Raw genomic sequence first — 15,415 nt, forward strand, 5'->3', positions numbered from 1 at the left:
TTTTCGCTGCTGATTTGGAGGGTAGCTGATACGTGGGCCGCGCCTCGATTAACACAACATTTACATTGTGAACAGAAACACCTAATAACTTCCCTCCGCGATTAATTTGTTCTTTCTCTTACTGCCGCCTGCCGGCCACATCAACACGCGTGCAATTCGCAAAGTGCAGAGTGCAAGCAGGCAACTGATTATCTAATAATTTGAGACTCATCTTATTCTTGCCAAAATTTCTTTTACCATATGGTACGTTAATTTTACAAGTACTGCCCGCACTTGCGTTATCTAATAATTTGACCCATGTTATTTATTAGAAAGGTGACAAATATTTTTTTTATAACATCTCAAAAAAAAAAATGATATTAAAAAATAAGCTATAGATACGTTGGAATTCACCTACGGTGGAGCATGAATCTTAACTACATACGTAAAGTGATAAATAGTAAAAAAACTCATTATTTATTATTTATTACTTTACGTATGTCGCTGAAATTTGTGTTCCACCGGAGGTGAACTTCAATATAACCGAACCCTAAAAAATATTGTGTGCATTCTTTTATAATACAGAATATTTAAAAGGAATTGAACTATTTATTGAGTGATTTTTTTTAAATAAGTGAATTTAATAAAATTTTAGAGCATTTAACAATGTTATTTCTCTCACAAACTCAAAACTCGTGGTGTGATTAGGACTTTGTCGTGATACTAAATTTTTTTTTTTTTTTTGTCTAAACTACGAGGTGATTCTGAGTGAGCCCCAACTGTAGGAGGCATCTTTAAGCCCGTATCACAACCTATATTAATCCCTGCTCGCACCAGGTTGGCCCGTAAAAAATAAAATACTGGCTAAAATGGTGACTGTATACGAGAGTAGAACTTAAATCTCTGACCTCTCTTAAGGAGTAAGAGTGTCGAACCACTCCTTGAGAGAGGTTCTGAATTATTATCCAATTTACTAAATTATGTAAATAGATCAATCACATAAAAATCTTGAGACATAGTGGATGTGCGTCCATCTGTTAAATTCTTTTCATGTGCGCATTAACTCTTATCTACTCAGTTGATGGTACATGTGACAAGAACTCAAGCAAAATGGCGCACATAACTTTACTACAAGTTGTGTTTATTAAACAGTAAACACCTATCAACTTTCTCACTTGATAATTATTGTTTCCACACGGCAGCAGCCGCGGCTTCACCATTACAATACCAAAACCAAATATAGCTTAGCTTTAGGATACATGATGCACAAACAAAGTTCGAAATGCAGTCAAATACTTGTATGACACAAATTTTTAACCCTCGATCGATCGGGAACACTTCATGATTCATACGTTTCTGCTGTCCAAGGGGGGCGGTAAGCATGATTGAGGGCGGTTTATTTATTATATATATATTTATTTATTTATTTATTTGACCCACCGTGAAGGCTGAAATTGTCAGTGGGGGCAGCTGATCTTAGCAGTATGTGTAATAATACACACTGTGCTGTGACTGAAAGACGATTGAGATTTGAAACTACGCTCAGTACAGTGATAAAGCCACTGAATGGATGGCGACTTCGCTTTGATATCAAACCACCCAATAGTAAAGGTGAAAAGAACTAATCATCCGGATGATGGAACGAGCCATCTAGCCTGCTGATGTTTTTTGTACCTATTGCAATTTCCAATCAGAATTTCTCATTCCAATGAATCCATCTATGTTAGGTAATACTTAATAGTTATTACCATAATTAGAAACTATTTTCTTTGTGTTAAATTCCTAAATATCGTGCTAATTGTTTTTTTCTTTATCAATCCTTTTCCAATTGATTTTTTTATCTCTAGTTTTATATGATTTTTTTTTTTTTTTCTGGTGAAAAAATCAGAAAGTGTCCTGTCCGGGCCTATATTCAGCCTAATAAAAAATTGGGCCCAAGGCTAAAGTGGCTGTCAGGAATGGGCTAGTACAGCACAGAATCCCTAATAAAAGATGCTGGGCCACGTACGTTTCGACAAGCATCATGCGTACAATTCAGAGAGCAAGATTTCCTCATCTTGATGTGAAAGATGTGACTCCGATTGTTTTCCTTTCTTTTGATTACGATGTGACATTATCAATTGTCAATATGTGTTGCTGTAATCCTCTCTGTGCTCCCCAAAAATTTCTTTTAACCCATACCCCATTCAACTTTTGAATTCACCCATTGCTGTTAAATTTCATAAATCTCTACTTGTACAACCCACACGCTCTTACACCCTTCTTCTTAAGTTAAACGTGATTTTTAAATGATTATTTTTACAAAAAAAGTGATAGTTATTATAGATTATTTATCATATAACTATGAAATAAAATTAATATAATTTCAAATCACAATAACCAATATTTAATTTTTACACTAAAATATTAAATTAGGGCCTCGGTCGTCACTAGTGTATGAAAATAAACCAATTACACCGTAATTAATAAAAATTCTTAATTGAACTCTAGTTAGGTTCAAACAGTGCATCAGTCATGACGTTTGGTTGTCTGCGTTTATTATAAGTTTTAAGGTACATTTCATAAATGCCGTAGGCTTAGGGTCACTTGTATCGTTTACCAACAAATCAGAACAATCTAAATATCAAGCTAGATTGATTGTAATGAGTTTTTTTTATTTTTTATTAATATTGTTATTATTTTGAAAAGTTCGTAATTTAATAGCGTCATGCCCCCACCTTCACTTTGTCGTAGATAACAACTATTTTGGGTAATATATGTATATAATTATTCTCTAATTAAATGTCACTATCAGATAAAAAAATATAAATTTTAATATACTGACAGACAAAAAAACATAGTTTCTAATGTATTTATTTATTTTTTATATTTTAATAACATTCTCACTTTAAGAAAGGACACCCTCACTTATATGTGTGTGTGTGTGTGTGTGTGTATTATTCTCAACTGCGGCCACCCTCATATTTTTTAATGTGGACACTCTATTAAATTGCACGACTTAATAGATTTATTTTTTAATACACTATAAAGTCATGTTGTTTAATAGCATTAAAATTTAACTCTATCAAACCATATGACTTAAAAACCTAATCGTATGAAGAAAAAAAAAATGAGGATGCCCGCTGGTCTTTATGTAATATACTATAACCATTAGCGAAGAAGAGACAAAACATGTTGGCGTTTGTTTTTTTGTCTGAAATCTGAATAGACATGAATTAATATGAATTCTGAATAGATCTAAATGTCTGAATCTAAATAATATGTTTATTTTTTCGTCTGAATCTTGGAAAATAAGTATTAAGTTGTTTGTTTTTTTCAACTTACAAAGCTGAAAATATGACTTTTACATTTGTATCCTTATTAAATTTGAATGTCAAATAAATAATATATTAAATACCATAATATTTTAACATTTATAAATAAAACTATATTTAAGTGAATACATAATTATTTTGAAATTTTAATATATAAAATACCATAAATTTCAAATTTTATCGTATATAATATAAGAAAGAAAAAACATGGATATTTTTATGTGGGGTAAATGTCTATGGGTGAGTTTTGGGATAGACATGAAAAATAAATTATAAAGCAGGGATATTTTTGACATTAACAAGTAATTGACTTAATTGAGATTTCTCTATTAAGTAAAAAGCCAAAAAAATTAGCTTATTTTATTAAGTCAAAATTATCTAAAAAGTCTCATTAAGTTATAAAAACAAACATCTCTAATTAACTTAATTAATTAAGTTAAGTGACTTTAAATTATTAAGTTAAAAAACAAACGCCAAGTCTAGGTCTTTTGAAAAAAAAATTATACTATCATTTCAATTTTTTCAAATAGTTTCCACCAATCGTAATGTAATAACAGATTGATAATCGGTTACTAATTTTACAGTAAAATTTCAAAGTGTCGTGTGATAGCATGCGAAATTAATAAATGGGTAAATTTATGAAATATCACATTATAGACGAATCCTTATATAGTTCACATAGAATCACCCTACCACATAACTTGTTATTACAAATATGCAAATCATATTTTTCTTAGTCTCATGCAGTACTTTAACGTATTTTTAATCACAATATCTTCAAGCAGTCACGTCTTTCAAGCGAAATCGAAACTTACTATCATTAATGCCGAGCAATTTAAAAAGGTCGTACACATCACATATTTTTTTTTCACCCAAATTAAAAAAAAAATGGAAACAGAAAAGATATGTGGTCCCCGTTCATGGAAAAGAATATCCTCGAAAATCAGAACCATACACAAACCAAAAACAAAAATAAACATTTCTCTTATATTAGCATACTCTAGAACTAGAAGAATCAAAACATAAACTCTCTCTCTCTATATATATATATATATAGGATCAGGTTACGGTGCAACTGTGGTACCGTACCACAGTTGCATCCAGCCGTTGGATGCCAGTGGACCCCATCAATCCAAGTGCATCTAACGGCTGGATACAACTGTGGCACGGTACCACAGTTGCACCGTAGCCTGATCCATATATATGGGGAAACCTATGGTGCAACTGTGGTACCGTGCCACAGTTGCATCCAACCGTTGGATGCCAGTGGACCCCATCAATCCAAGTGCATCTAACGGCTGGATACAACTGTGGCACGGTACCACAGTTGCACCGTAGCCTGATCCTATATATATGAAGATTGTTTCTTTTTTTAATAAAAAAGAAAAAAAGAAAAAAAATGAACAAGTAGATGCAGAACGGTTACAACAATATCATGATTGATGATTACATATATAATATGTACAGATTTGAAGTTAAAAAAGAAAGTACATGACGATTGGGGGACCATAAACAACCCATACCTTTTGTTTCCCATACATATATTAAAAATAAAGAGATCATCCACATCACATGCAACCATGTGATGGGGATGGGATCGTTTTGTAAATTTTCCTTCATTTAAATCCAATATATATATATATATATCTTTACATACATACATACATTTTTTTTTTTGGCTAATAATTACTATTCGCATTAAAGTTATTTTTTACCTCCAGTGGTAATGACTAATTTTTAAGGCTCAAGTCTTAGATTCGAACTTCAATAAATGCGTAAGCAACAACTTAAAAAGAAAAATGTCAATGGAGTATTATTCAAAATTGTAGGATTAAGTAGTAAAATTCAAAGATGATAGGAGAAAAATGTCAATTTTCTTTAAAAACTGAGTGTAATAATTTCAATATGGCCGAGAGCTGATTTGGCATGCTTTTCCACTAAATAATAATAATAATAATAATAATAATAATAATAATAATACTTTTAACACACAAAGCTCTCTCTCTCTCTCTCTCTTAATGTCTTTTCGCGGTTTTGTTGTAACTGGACCGTACCAAACTGACCCTAAGAGATTAATAGATTAAGAAGTTTATCAAGAAAGAATGAGATTGTGAGTCTGATGATATTATATGTTAGTCGATCATTAGTCTGAAAGTCGAGGCTAATATATAAAAAGTACTTGGAAATTTTGAATAAAGATTGATGGGTTTATCAATATTGTCTGTCTTGTGACCCACATGACTGGTTGGAAATGTACCCCACTGCGCACTCAGTCGTAAAGTAGGTGAGTCTGTGTGTTTATGTGTGTGTATTAAAAGAGTAAGAATTGAACCCTACTGGCTACTACTACACTTTCCCTCCCTATAAAGCAGCTGGCAATACACACAGATTATATATATGGTAGAGTGGTCCTTGAAATAGCCTCTTTGTATGGGCTTCCTGCTTAATTCTTCCTCTCTAACATCGAGTGTAAAATGAATGGAAGATCATCAAGCCACAGATATGAGATCTGAACATTATTATTATTAAGTCCTGGTCATGCTTTTCCACAGCTTTCTTGAACTTCCACTGTTTGCTGATTAATACACGGCTCTTGCTAGCTAGGCGCCGTATGTAGACACCGCGCGCCATGGGAGCTCAAGAAAGCTGTGGGAGAACATGGCACACCTTCAGGATTTGCCTGCTCGCCAGATACCTCATCCTTTGGTATGCCGGCGGCCCTGCCAAGATCTTCCCCACGGTCTTCTTCCCGGTAATCAATTGTATATATTTTACCCTTAATTCCTATACAATTATAACTTTTTATATTTATTTATTACTTCTTAGAATTGTATACACAGTAACCCTCTTAAATTCTTGCATTATCCTGTGACAGAAGCGCTTCTTTAAGCTAGCTAGCTGTGACTGTGATTCATGTTCAAAATGTGAATTTTCTCATTTGACACTGACAACAAGGTTCCAAAATATACGTTCAAGAACAGATCAAAATCACCCTGCAACATGATTTTGTCTTTGTTTTTACACACACTCATTTTATATTTACTGTTTTAACACATGAGCTCCATTATGCATGGAGTGTGTGTGTAAAACTATCCTAGTTGCTGTAAATTTTTTATGTACAGTTTTTCTTCGCAGATAATTGGGTTTGTGTGATTGCGTTCTGTACATTCAATTAAAATGGTGAAAAATGTATATTTACTTTTGCAGGGAGGAGAATCCCCAGCTTTAATTGCTTCGTATATATATTATCTTGAAAGATTTTTAGTTCTTTCTGTTGGCCCTTTTGGTTTTGCCTCCACTTGAACATGATGATATCCTACATTTCTGTGAAAAAGGTTTCTCTTTGTCACTTTGTGACATCATTTTTTAACCACTCTCTCTCAATCTGACATCAGTTTTTATTATATTTAATTTTGCTTATCACATCTCTCTCTCTCTCTGGACAGTGGTAGTTGAGTGAGTCTATTTACAGATATACGCACACAATTAAAAAAGAGAAGAAGAAGAAGATGTATTTGTATAATTTCAAAGATACAAAAGCTACACGGCTGAGCTAGCGAGCCTGCTAGCAGAAGCCAACCTGTATAACTGATGATCTCTACTGTCAAATACCTACTCAATTATTCTTCTTAGTTGCTTCCATCTCTTGGTCTAAAGATCTATCTATAAACCAAGACCCCTTTAGCCCTAAATATGCATTAATTAGCTATTAATTACTCGTGTGTACGTCCATGTTTTTTATTGTGTAATTTTACTATATGTTCCATCTTGGAATAGTTGCTCTGATTCAAAATTGATTACCCTCTAATGATTTGGAAATGTACTGTGGACCGTTTTCATGGTATATGCATTTTCAGTAATAATTAATGTTCAAAGATTTAATTTGAATTTTGTTGTTATGACTTAATTATAACCCTAGCTAGTTATCTGGTTTTGCAAATTTACTACTTTTGCTGTTACTGGATGTTAAATTTGAGATTTGAATGGAGCTGATAATACTTCCAATTTTGCTTTTGTATGATCTGTGCTGGCAAGTTATATATGATCAGAAAGGTGTGACCAGTGGTTGAGGATATACAATGAGAAACCCGCATGCAAGAACCAGAGTGGCTGATCTCACAAGATTCACACAGCATGTACAACAGCGAAAAGCACTTTTAAATTAATTCGTTGATTCACAAGCACTTCTTGTTCCATCTACATTTCCTTAATTTTGCTTTGAAATCATTGTGGGGTCATTAATCAGTAAACAACAGTTGCTTACCAGTGACTCCTGATTAACAATTAATTAAGCTTCTGCCACTTAGACACTACAAATTTGGTACCATTACGGAAAAAAAAATACAATTACATGAAGCTAAATTTGTGAATTAACAGCATTTATAATTTGAACGAACATTGGCATTAATCAGATAATGATGTGTTAAAGGGAATCTTCACCTAATAAAAAGCTTAATCAAAGTTTCATGTTAAGCCTAGTGGAATTCCACGGTTCTGATGGAGAGTAGGTCCACAATAAAGTAGATTATAATCAGCCAGACAAAGGGGCATGGTTCTTCTGTACAGCAAAATATATTGAGATGATGTAAATGAGCGGAAACAGATAATTAATTTGCCAATATTAGACCCTAATTCATCGTTTCTTCAATCGATGCTTCATCCTTTAATATCCTTTTTATGTCGATTGACACAACTTGGTATGGTGAAGTTCCAATGTATTATTATTATTTTTTTTTAAAGAAACAAAAATAGAGAAATAATTAAACTGTACGTTCACGCTTCATATTTTCCAAATTCCCAGAGATTGATGTAATGCAAGCTCTTGAAACTGCCATGTGATGCAAAATTCTGACAAGTTTCTAAACTGAATTTTGTCATTTTTTTTTTATAACCATGAATTTTTTCCTGGTGCAAGTTAACTTCTATGGTGTCAGCGTCATCATTCAACGTTAACGTAGTTTTCGAACTTTAACGTTAACATTGTTTACATTTAAGATATTGTGAGAAAGCTTCGCAAGTTACAAGTTGAAGATTTTGATTATTTGCATTGATAGCTTTCAAACTTCCATGATATTTCAATTACACTTGAAAGGGGATTGAAAGTTAGTACCATTTAAGAAAAGAAAAAAAATGAACGGTCCAATGTAAAATTCATCCAATATATATATGTTAGCGAGCAATTAGACAAATGATGTGTGATTTAAACGGGGTAAGATATGGATTATCAGAACAACGCTCATCACAATGTAAAAAAAGGTCGGCCATTAATCATTTCTCATAATCTAACTGAACAAAACGAATAGCAAATTGCAACATAAACGTAACCAAGTGCTGGAAACATCTTCCAAAAAAGGCAAGTGGCTGTGAAATTATCGAGTTTGTGAAGAACAACGGGCTCATAAAGAACCATGGACAAAGCGAAAGGGAAATGGCAGGGCCAAAGCAATAATGCCGCCCCCATGTGTTTGGGAAATTTTACGGTCACGTCGCTAGCATAAAACTATAGCTAGCTAGCAAGCTTAACAAATTCGAACAAAATAGGACATAATTTCATTTTGCAAAAGGTCCGGCTACCTGCCTCCTTTTTATCTGATGTGAAAGTGCGCACCAACAATCAAATGGCACAAAACAAAAATGAACAATCATGATTGATTAGCTTTGTCAAAAGATTCAAAAATGAAACAAACTAGACAGCTCACTTTTTCATGTAATTTTCATAAAAGATGAAGACAAAGTGATTGGAAATTTACAAAATCGTAAATTTCTTGTTGTCTGCGAGAAATGCTTGTTTAGCAAATCAAAGGAAATTAAGGAAACGAATAGCGCAACAAAAGAAAATTCGAAGGCTTTGGAAAGTCTATGTACCATTTATTAATTCATCAACAAAAACAAAATAGGCATGCATGTTTCATGCATATATGGTAGGGTTGCACGTGTATGCATGGCCATAAAGTCTCCAAATCAGAAGACCATTTACAAATAAGTTTAAAGAAGTAAAGAGATGGGAGTTAAGAGACTTGGTGATGAGGTCCTGAAAATAATCGGAACATTACCAAATCACAGCATATAGTTTAAGCAATAAGACAAAAGTCACAGTACTAGCTAGCTAGACAGCGAGATCTAGTGGAATGTGCATTAAGCTTCTTCAATCAATTAATTAATTATAGCTTTGATTTAAACATTTTACCTATCTCTCTTCAAGATCACAATCACAAAGCACAAGAAAATTTTAGCTTTTTCAACAACTTTCTCCCCGAAAGGGAAGCTAAACTAAAGTCAGGCAGACATACAAATCCTACATTACTTTTTATAAGCAATTAATCAACATTGTTTAATTATTTATTATCCTAGTGGGTTTCCTTTAAGTCTACATCACAAGTACTATAATCACAGAGTTATCAAAACTATTGTTAAAGATAAAGATCAGTAATAAATCCAAAAGAATAATGGAGAATTGCTTATCCATGGCATGATCCAACATAAAGAAAAAAAAATATTTAAAACATCTATCTTACAACAAAGATTATAATAAAACTTTAAGATTAGTTGGCACATGTAATCAAAGTAGCAGCTAGATCATATGATCTGTGCAGCATTTATAAAATAACAACAAAGGAGGCCAATTAATTGAAACTGAGCTCCCCGTGAGTGCCTCTAAATCCAGCTAAGTTTGTAGTCACAACTCACAATAGGCAACAGCGGCATCATAAGAAAGCAACGGAAATTGAAAAATCTAGCTTTGATATGCTAGATCCACTTGTGTATAGACATAAAAAAGCTATGTTGTTTTTACTATACCAGGAGAAAGAAGCATGGGCAATATGATCTCATCTTAGACAATTTCAGCACAAACAAGACAAGACAAGAGAGTCATCGGGCAAGAGGACCTTCTCTTGCCACCTAATTGTCTTTGCCTCCATTGGATAAAAGAACAAGAAAACCCTAGTTTGCTTCTCCAAGCTTCTTGTGCATCATCGTCCTTCTTCAGGGTTTTACTTTCTAAAGGAAGAATATTGGAATAAAAATTGTAGCTAGCAAAGAGCATCACCCACCCACTTACTTAAATTTTCAAGTCCAAGGCTCATAAAGCGTATGTATACATATAGCTGAATGATATTTAAGCTGTATGTGGTCCATGTAACATTCAATAAGTGGAGCTTTTGCAATCTAATTACTGCATGTACACAAAGCTTTCAAATGGTCCAGACATTTTGTGTATAAACTAACCCTAATTGAATTGAATTACCTACCTGAAATGCTTTACACAAATATTAATTATTCGTGCAATATTAGTAAAAGTAAAAGAGTTTAAATTGCGAAGGAGTATAGATGCAGTTGTTGAAATAAATGGAATCTGCAGAGAAGAGAATGAATGTTAAAATAAAGTGACTGAACTTGGTGATATATATACCTTATCGATCAAGACACAGCATAAACAGCTCAGTGGGTCTACATCACTTTCATTCATTAATATCAAAGGAATCGACCGATTGTTGTTTTATCCTTTGCCTGCAATGTAATGTAACCCACACATCCATGTACCATAAAGCAAAGTAAAATCCAGAAATATGCTTCCTCAATAATTAGATAGTTAACAAAGACAATTAGAATCAGCATAAACGCGCACACACACAAAACATATCCATTGAAATTCAAAATTGAAGGAAGTTAACAACAGATCCATGATATGATACCAACTATCAGATGCACACAGCTTCTTGCTCTCAGGGAGCTACATATATGTATACACACATGCCGAAACACTGAAAAACATCATCCTGAAAGTAAGAGATCAGAATTGAAACATAATCGCATCAAAATTTAACAATAAGCGATCCTTGATTGGTGGAGCCAAAATAAAAAAAAGGGCGACAAGAAGCGGTAAATTCATGCAAAAAGCTGTGTAGCATTAGATAAATGAATATATTCTCCATTGTCAGTCTTTATCAGTACTTCAAGTCAATGGATCCAACAAATAAAACAAAAGTGTATCGAAGCGGAAAACAAAAAGAAGATGAAAAGAATTTTAAAAAAATCAAAATAACCCACAAAATGTAAAAGATAGATCATAATCGCTGGATACATCAATTACAGGAGGCGAGTGATGTGAAGATGGATCTTGAAATTTTATTGAACCTGTTTGTATCTTCCCACAGCTTTATTGAACCGCAACAAATGCCATGCCAAGTCTGTGGCCTCATGCAAAGATGATGCAGTTCAAGAAAGCTGTGGAAAAATACAAAGAGGATCATAATCACATCATATATTCTTCTAAACTCCACAAACCTTCTCAGCCATCAAACCCTAAAATTAAAATGAAAATAAAAAAGATTAAGAGAAATATCTGAAAGGCATAGGTTTAGGGGAAGGAGAAAGGGTTGTATTTATAGGCAAAACGGGGTCCTTTTAATTTTTACCACCAATCCCAAGAAGAATATTGGGCCTAAGATTACTCAACTGTTAACCCTACCGTTTTCCTTTTTATATTTTCATATTTTATATTTCCAGCTCTCTCCGTTTAAAAAGCTGACTAAAAGTTCGTATTTTGTTTGTTTGATCCCATTTAGCCCTAACAATACAACACCCAGTATATTTATTTTCTTTTCCTACGCTGGTCATGAATATACGTGCGGCAAGGATGCTATCGACCGGATCTGACGGTGGCGGATACCCCAGTAGGGGCGCATTGTGGGTCCTACGTAAGATCTGTCCAGAAGCAAAGACTCTTGCATCACGCGCTTTTAGTGGAGTTTGGTTTACACTCTCCCGTTAGGGTAAATATTTTTTTTTCCTTCACAATATCTTATTGTTAATTCGAATCGTGTTCTGGTGCAAGATATTTAAATTACCAATTAGAGCACTATATATAACATATTAACATGCAGACTTCTCTCTATATATTGTGTTAATAACACCAATTCTCTCTTTACAGGGGATTATATATATCTGGCTGAGTTTAAATAATTTTGTGAACCCTCATCCATGCAACAATTAACCATTAATTATAGTGTTTCCTTCCTCAATTAAATTTGAGTGAAGGCAGTCTGCTCTCTTATCCAAGAGTGAGGAGTAGACATTCCTCGAATATTTGAGAGGGTTAAAATCTGGGCAGCGCTCCATTAACATTGATGTAAGTTGGTCCCAGTCATAGTTTGATTTGTAAATATCAGTTATATTCTCATGTAATATGAGTTGTAATCTGAGCAATAGTCTCATGTAATAAAAATAAATAAATCTTGAACTTTGAAACAATCGTAGAATGTAGATTTTAAATCTTACTACAAGAATAGCTCATTCAAAATTCGACTAATTTTGTGTCTATGGTTCAAATCTCTGATGTGCATTGTGATTTGTGAATATATTTCGACAAATTTTTTAATTACTAATATTAGTAGATCATAAATAAGGTATGAAATCGATTTACTTTTATGAAAGTAAGTCCATACTTTAGCTTATATAAAATTTTATTAAATATTGAGGTATCAAGACTTGTCATGACTTTACTATCTTTGTCAAACAAAATAAATTTTTACACACAACAATATTTGCTTGCAAAATCATGTTCATAAATATTGCTCGCCTCTACATTGATCATTTCCATTACCCTTCCAAAATGATCATCACTCCTTTCATTATATGAACATTTATGGAGGCATTAATTTTTTTTTCAAGACATTACACCTTCACCTTTTACTACTAGTTTTATGAAATAGAACCTAAATAGGCCATGTGATTGATAAAATGAAATAGACATAGAATTACAATTGCAACATGCAATTTCAATATTCGTCTTTGCTCCTATAGTCCTATTCATCCATAATGTATTTATATAATGTTTTCGCACGTCTACTTTCTTCACCAACCAATGGTATGCAGCATGGTCCAAACCCATAATTGAATATATTGCTTCTCTAATATATTTTTTAAAATTGTTCCATATACAAAAGGGATACATGCACTTTTACATAAATAAATAATTCGCACCTTTGTCTTAAGACATTATTACTTGTCAAACAATAAATTATTGTAAAACTTCCACAATGGAGATGTAGCACATGAAACCATTTTTTAATTTTACAATCGCTTATCAAATGAGTACACCTCTACGGTTACAAAGTAAAAAGCTATTGGGAGCAGAGTATTACATATAAAATTATTTATAAAAACGTAAATAGCAAAATTCAATAAATGGAATGATAGACCACCAAGCTTTATGACCAAGAAGGAGCATCTACGCCTTGAATAATGAAGAGCACAATTTCAAATCCTGTCTCGAACTTTATTTTAATTTATTAACATGTCAATTTGTATAAAATTTTATCTCCTTAATTCGAAAATATTTAGAGAACAATAACAGTCCCTTGGTTCATGTCATGAGACCAAAGAGCCCTAACTGATTTACGAACTCGATGGTCATCTAGTGAGTGTGAGATGCACATCGTTTCTATGGCATGTGGGATTGAATCAATCCACTTAAATCAAGCCCCTCCGAATGAAATCAATTAAAGAGAAATTTAAGTGGGTGGCCGAAATTAAAAATGGGGCTTAAGCTAAACTTAGAAGAGAGAAAGGAAATGGAAAAAAAAAAAAAAAAATTAGGGAGGAGCGTTCACATGGAGGCATGTGAAGAAGACCCCACAAATGGGTATTGACATTACAGCCCGTCTTTCCCGGGACGGAGGTCGCTTTGTCGGGGCGGACACTTCTATTTGTTCCTTCCATTTGAATTTGCATTTGCATTTTGTCCAGCAACAACACTTACAAATTACAATTCTTCCATTCCCCCTTCACTTTTTTATAATTTAATTGTGTCACCTTATTATTATTATTATTATTTAAAAACATCCTTTTTATTAATTAGTTTAGTCTCCTTTCACTTCATCAATCATCACTTCCTTTAATCTTGTTCAAGTAATTTAGCTGGCAATCACTTTGATTATTATATTTTACTATTTTTTAGACCTATCTTTATTTCATTAACCTCTTCTTTTACTGTTTAATTTGATGATTTCTTTTGACATTATTGTATAATTCTCTTGCTTTTCACCTATCCTTATAGTTGTTGGGACAGATGTCTAAATGGTGGACCATATAGTTTTCTTTTCCTAACAGATTATTACTCTTATTCGACGAAATAATAATATTTAATAATTATCATTAATCTTGTCTATTCAAATCCGTAGAATGTGCCCTTGATGGTTAAATTTGTTACAAATAAAATTAATCTTCGCACGGTTGGAGTGAAAGTTGATCAAATTTTGATATTGGGTGCAATTCGCTTTTGCTGATTTATTCTGTCTGCGTCTCAAATAGCTTTCTTGATTTTATCTCTTCTTCTTAGTGATTCGAAGTTGATGTAAATTGAAGTGAAATGAGATTTCGAAATGAGGTAGCTTAAATTGGAGTGAGAATAAGTGGGATGTACGGTGATATATATAACTTTTGAAAAACAATCCTTATAATTTAATACCGATTTTAGTTTGTTTGGTATTAAAGTTGGGTAATTGTAATTTTTAAATTACAATATTAAAATAGTGGGTAAATACTAGCTATTATAATTTAAAAGCTAAATTGACTTGATTCACCACTTATGTAATAAAAAATTTATAATATCTTTAATTTTTTTTATCAAAATTATTATTTAAAATTTATATATATATATTTTTTGGTTTTGACCACAAGATATCCTGGGGAGAGCCCCAACTGTGGGGGGCATCTTTAAGCTCGTACCATAACCCAGGCTAGAAGTCCCCGCTCGAACCGAGAGGCACATGTTCTTCCAACAAAGGTGACTTCCCTGCGACTTGAACTGAGCAACTGTGGGAGGCATCTTTAAGCTCGTACCATAACCCAAGCTAGAAGTCCCCGCTCGAACCGAGAGGCACATGTTCTTCCAACAAAGGTGACTTCCCTGCGACTTGAACTGAGGAGCAAACCCAGTCAAGCCACTTAAGGGGACTCCATTGCCAGTGGAGCCAACACTTTATTGGTTATTTAAAATTTATATTAATTACTCATTATGAACTTTTATTTTATAATTACATTTTTTTAATAGAAACTACAATATTTTACTATGAACTAGAGCCTTAATTATCAGCATTAGAAAAAGAAAACAAAAAAAT

General features: G+C 33.0%; 1 long non-coding RNA gene and 2 other non-coding genes across 3 annotated transcripts; 2 read left to right on the top strand and 1 right to left on the bottom strand.

Annotated features, from left to right (window-relative positions):
• Nucleotides 1–5,649: 5,649 nt before the first annotated feature.
• On the top strand, nucleotides 5,650–7,181 carry LOC127899685 (uncharacterized). The gene is made up of 2 exons (XR_008051612.1): nucleotides 5,650–6,045; nucleotides 6,169–7,181. It is a non-coding gene; the product is annotated as an uncharacterized LOC127899685 (long non-coding RNA).
• MIR396F (microRNA MIR396f) lies at nucleotides 5,808–5,979 on the top strand. Its single transcript, NR_161533.1, has one exon. It is a non-coding gene; the product is annotated as a microRNA MIR396f (primary transcript).
• A 4,231-nt stretch (nucleotides 7,182–11,412) lies between the features above and the next one.
• MIR396B (microRNA MIR396b) lies at nucleotides 11,413–11,546 on the bottom strand. Its single transcript, NR_129314.1, has one exon. It is a non-coding gene; the product is annotated as a microRNA MIR396b (primary transcript).
• Between the last annotated feature and the right edge of the window lie 3,869 nt (nucleotides 11,547–15,415).

Source organism: Citrus sinensis, chromosome 9 (assembly GCF_022201045.2).
Source record: "Citrus sinensis cultivar Valencia sweet orange chromosome 9, DVS_A1.0, whole genome shotgun sequence".
NCBI classification, from domain to species: Eukaryota; Viridiplantae; Streptophyta; class Magnoliopsida; order Sapindales; family Rutaceae; genus Citrus; species Citrus sinensis.